This window comes from Lolium rigidum, chromosome 2 (assembly GCF_022539505.1).
Source record: "Lolium rigidum isolate FL_2022 chromosome 2, APGP_CSIRO_Lrig_0.1, whole genome shotgun sequence".
In the NCBI taxonomy this organism is placed as follows: domain Eukaryota; kingdom Viridiplantae; phylum Streptophyta; class Magnoliopsida; order Poales; family Poaceae; genus Lolium; species Lolium rigidum.
Window position 1 is genome coordinate 83643015 of NC_061509.1, and position 6000 is coordinate 83649014.

Below are 6000 nucleotides of genomic sequence, written 5' to 3' on the forward strand. Positions count from 1 at the left end.
TAAGTCCCCTCTCAAGGAAACTTTACCCGAAGAGGAGGACATGCCCTTCAACCCCTACGATGATGCCCTTGTCAGCTCGTGAGTTTCTATCTACTCTTGTCTTTACATCTGATAATTTCGCCTTTGTTTGTGTCTTATATTTTCCCTGATATATAGTGATGACGAGGAAGAAAATCCTCCTATTGTCGTGACTACTCGAACGAGCACGTCCCGTATTTTAGTGATTTCTGAGGCTCATCCTGAAGCGGACGAAACCTCACCTCCTCAATAGGACATAGGACACCCCAGTCCTGTTGAGAGCCCCCATGCTCCGTCGCCAAAACGAGCAAGGACTGATCAAGAAAAAGAGCTAAGTCTCTTGACCGACAGCTCGGCGACCCCTCTCATGGATGATGTAAGTGCCTTTCTTGTTGTCTTTTTGCTGTCGAACGTTTCCAATTCTTTTGTCGTCGCAATTCTTCAACCTCTCTTTTTTTTATTCCGTGTCGCTTTTCAGCCTTCCATGAAGGAATTTGTTCGTCTCGGTACCCAGTTCATCGGGTATCGTGATATTGCCAATGAACTGAAAGGTATTTTTTCTTGCTGCATTTCATCGGACATATTTACCTTTTCTATTTTGCTGTAACCTGTGTCTCCCTTTATTTTGCTAGAATCACTTTCTGAGGCAAACAAGCGCGCTGATGACCTAGCTCGAAAGCTTGAACAAAGTGAAAAAGCTCGCGAGAAGGCTGAATTAGATGTTGCCGCTGTTGAGGGTCTTCGAAAAAGACTTCAAGATGCGGAAAATTCTTTGAGTGAAAACATAGCTCAACAGTCTGCTCGTGAAACAGAAATTATCGCTCGCTTGGAGTCACAAAGCCGACGCTTTGTTAGTGAGTACCTAATCCATTTTTATTTCTTCGGGAGAATCGTTCTTTTTCTTTGCACATTTGTTGACAAGCTAAGTTTTGCCTCAACAGGAAAGACGCACCAAGATTATGATCTTGAGAGTCCTGAAGGTGATCGCCTTCTCGACGCGCTCTCCCTCCTTGAAATTCATGGAGACGAGGCACGCCAGCGCATTGCTGATGACTGTTACGGCTGTGGCCTTACTTCTTTGCGAAGAAAAAGGAACCCGGATCTTTCGCTGTACTGGCCCAGCACTTCATCCCTAAAGAAGATCTTGGGCTGGGTCTTCGACAAGAGGGCTTGAAGATTGGCATTGAAGGCCCCATTGCTTTGGTTGCCGAAAGTCAACAAGCTATCGATTGGACGAAAGTTGGCAACGTCGGACAGATGGAGACAAAGAAGTGGCAATCTATGATCAAAGCTGCCAAGCCAAGCTCAAAGAAGATTCTCTCCTACCTTGGATGCAAACCAACTCCTTCCGCTAGCTCAACAAAGCTAGAGGTCAAGTAGACCGTCCTGTTCTTGTCTTTTTATTTTGTTCTTTTGCTTTTTTCGACATCGCCGAAATGACTTTGTCGCCTCTTGTCCCATTGGTTCATTAGGAACCCTGTTTTGTAATCGCCATGTAAATATTTGACTGAATCAATGAAAAGCTATCTTGCCGAATTATTGATATCGAAATATTTTCCTCCAGTTGATTTTTGACAACTATACCATGGTGCCTCGCTCTTCGGATGCATCACCAGCTGTGTCTTACTCGAAAAAATCCCCCGTTGTCGAGTATATAGAAGGTTCTTCGAGTACTGCACAGGATGAAGAGTTGAACGATCTTCGACGACAACTTCAGTCGATGAAAAAGCAAGCTCTCGTGATAATGGAACGGTCTCGAAAATCTTTGGAAAGGGAAAGACTTGCTGTTCAACAAGCTCAAGAAACCTTGGCATTGAAGGAAACCGCGATTACTGAGGCTGCCGAAGCTACTTCGCGAGAAAATTATATGCTTCTACTGATGAATGACTCCAGCTTGGATATGACGGGTATACTTCATATACTTGGTCGTACTTGCCATTATCCTTACTATTTTTTCTTCCTCGCTGATGCTTTCGCTGAAACAGGCTCTTTTTGGATACTGCTGCCGAAGATCAGCGTGTTGAAGCTCGGTCCAATGTGCTTCTCAAGCTTGCCCTGGAACATGGTTCTAATTTTTGGGTTACTCCTGAACGTACCCGCCAAATCGTCAGATTTCAAGATCGCGCGGGTCAGGTCCGCGATTTTCTCGACTTCTGCACAAGGACATTGTCCTTAGTTTATAGTACCATGTTTCCCCGCAATAAAACACCAGAAACTCTTCCTTCTTTGATGGATAAATTCCGAGATGCCCCTTGAATCCATGAATTTGTGAGAGCCCAACTGTCTGCTGGTGCAAGATTTGCCATGATTATGATACAGATATGCTACCCGAAGTTAGACCTAACTCAAATTGTCACCAAGTCTCTGGCTAAACAGGCGAAAAGGAAAAGGAACATCGACAAAATCAACGATGTTGTGACCCCTATAGCATAAGAGATGATGGATGAGCTGCTTCAGATGGACGCTGAATTCTTCGTGAAAGGTAGCTATGCTGAACATAGAACTGGTGCTGCAAACAACGAACAGGTAAATATAGATGATATACTAGGTGTCGACTAAAAGTTTTCTTTTCTTTGTTGCATTTGTCTTGATAATCAGGATTTGTATGTTGTAAACACAATCTATATTGTCAAGCAGCTTGAAGTGTTTTTTCTTATTTCTTTTCACCAAGCCCCCGAGCCTATTGTTGGCCAGTGCTTGTGATCTTTTTTGATTTGCGAACTATTTTTATGCCAAGGCGAATAATTGTATTTCACAGAAAGTTATATATATTGTTATTGTGGGTTATGAGCCCCCGAGCTTGTCGACGAAAAAGATGTATATCACCAATATCTTTATTATATTGTAGCACCGCGAGCCCGCCTCATTAAAAACCTTTCAGCCCCACTCGGTGCCCTGAAAGGAAAAGAGTGCGTCTGAAAACTCGCGGGCGTTTCAGTACATTGTATGTTTACAAGGACGACTATATTTCAACTCTAGGCATAAAATCGCCTGAGTTGCGCCACGTTCCAAGGATTTGGCTCGGCAACCCCTGTCTTCTTGTCCTTTATCCTGTATGCTCCTCCTTCGATTACTTTTGTGACGATGTAAGGACCAAGCCACGGCGACTCGAGTTTTTCATGGCTTTTTTGTGTGAGCCGAAGAACTAAGTCGCCTACCTGAAAGGATCTTGGCCGCAATCGTCGACTGTGGTAGTTTTTCAGATCTTGCTGGTACTTAGTGACCCGTGATAACACTTCGTCTCGAGCTTCATCAAGTGCATCGACATAATCCTCCAGTGCTTTTCTTGAAGCTTCTTCGTCATATTACGTTACTCTCGGAGAATCATGTTCTATTTCTATCGGCAGCACTGCCTCAGCTCCATGGACCAGAAAAAACGGAGTTTCCTATGTCGCTGTATTTGGTGTTGTTCGAATACTCCATAACACACTGGGTAATTCTTCTGGCCAAGTGTGTCGCGCTTTTTCCAATGGTGCTAACAGGCGTTTCTTGATACCATTACATATGGTGCCGTTGGCTTTCTCGACTTGACCATTAGTTTGCGGGTGCACAACTGATGCAAAGTGTAGTTTGATGCCTACCTCTGCACAATATGCCTTGAATTCCTTTGATGTGAAATTACTGCCGTTGTCCGTGACGATGCTATGAGGTACTTCAAACCGAAAAACGATACTTTTCACGAACTTGATTGCAGACGCTCATCGGCTTCGCTTCTATCCACTTTGTGAATTTCTCGACAGCGACGAGCATATACTCGTATCCTCCTGGCGAGGCTTTGTGTAATTTCCCCACCATATCAAGACCCCACTGAGCAAAGGGCCAAGACAACGGTATTGGCATCAATTCCGCTGCCGGAGAGTGAGGTTTTGCGGCAAATCTCTGGCACGCGTCACAAGTGCGGACTATGTCCTTTGCATCCTCGATTGCTGTCAACCAATAAAATCCTTCTCTGAAAACTTTGGCCGCTATAGCTCGACTGCTTGCGTGATGTCCACACACTCCTTCGTGTACATCTTTCAGTATCAGCCTTCCTTGCTCAGGTGTAACACATCTTTGTAATACTCCCGAAATACTTCGCTTGTACAGCTCCCCTTTGACCACAGTAAAGGATTTAGACCGCATGATAACTCGCCTTGCTTCAACTGGATCGTCGGGTAATTCCTGTCTCGAGATATATGCTATGTATGCCTGCATCCATGGAATCTGCACCATCATTATTACCTTAGGTTCCTCCTCATCTCCCGATGGTACTTCTTGAGCCCCCGAGGATTTCTCCTCCTTCTCCTTCTTCTGATGTTTCTTCGCCTTGGTTGATCTTTCCGCTATCTCTTCCCAGAACACACCAGGTAGTATTGCGAGACATTGTGATCCAATGTTTGCAAGAACATCGGCTTCATCGTTGCTTAGCCTGCTGATGTGATTTACCTCGCACCCGTCAAACAGCTTCTCAAGCTCGTTATACACTTCTTTGTATGCTATCATACTGTCATTGACTGCGTCGCATTGATTCATGACTTGCTGAGCTACTAGCTGTGAGTCACCGAAGATTTTTAATCGAGTTGCACCACATGCTTTCGCCATCTTCATCCCATGTATAAGAGCTTCGTATTCTGCCTCATTATTAGACGCGTTTGGAAACGTCATCCGTAAGACATACTTCAATTTGTCTCCTTGGGGTGATATTAGTATCACGACTGCTCCAGCTCCTTCTAGTCTCTTGGACCCGTCGAAGTTCATAGTCCAAGTTCTCGATAAATCCGGAGGTCCCGTATTTTGTAGCTCCATCCACTCTGCAATGAAGCCTGGCCGGTAAGATCTGCGACTTTATTGCTTTTCTTTTTTCATATGTGATGTCCCGAGGGGAAAGCTCGATTCCCCAAAGGGAGACACGACCCATAGCCTCTGGATTGTTTAATATGTTGGATAAATGCGCCTCATTGACCACTATTATCGGATGCGCCAAAAAATAGTGCCGCAGTTTTCTTGCGGTTGTAAACACTCCATATGCTAATTTTTGGTATTGCAGATACCGCTGTTTTGAGGGCGATAAAACTTCACTGATGAAATATACTGGCCTCTGCACTCCATGGAGTTTTCCTTCTTCCTCTCTTTCGACTACGAGTGTTGTGCTGACCACCTGAGGCGTGGCTGCGATGTATAGCAAGAGAGGTTCCTTCTCCTTAGGCGCTACCAGGATTGGTGGTGTCGAGATTGTACGTTTGAGATCCTCGAAAGCTCTGTCTGCCTCTTTGTTCCATTGAAACTTCTCTCCTTGCTTGATCGAAGCGTAGAACGGCAACGCCTTTTCTCCTAGCCTGGCGACGAATCTGCTTAAAGCTGCGACTCGCCCAGTCAACTGTTGTATTTCTTTCAACTTTGTTGGCTTCCTCATTGTTACGATAGCCTGAATTTTCTCTGGATTAGCTTCAATTCCTCTTGCTGAAACTAAGAAACCGAGAAGTTCTCCCGTAGGAACGCCAAAAGAGCACTTTGTCGGGTTCAGCTTGAGGCGGAACTTGTCAAGGTTGTCAAAAGTTTCCTTTAAATCCTCGATCAATGTTGACCCCTTCTTTGTTGTTATGAAGACATCGTCAATGTACACTTGTACGTTTTTGCCAATCTGTGTTGCAAGACACTTCTGCATCATCCGCTGATATGTTGCTCCCGCGTTTTTCAGACCAAAAGGCATTGTTCTGTAACAGAATACGCCATAAGGTGTTATGAACGCTGTTTTGACCTCATCGTCTTCTTTTAGTCTGATCTGGTTATAACCAGAATATGCATCCAAAAAGGAAAGACGTTCACATCATGTCGTGGAGTCGATAATTTGATCAATCCTTGGGAGGGGAAAGTGATCCTTTGGACAGTGTTTGTTAAGGCACGTGAAGTCGACGCACATGCGAAGGACTTTCGTGTTTTTCTTCGGGACCAGCACTGGGTTAGCTACCCACGTGGCCTCTGTATGTAATTCTTTGATAAATC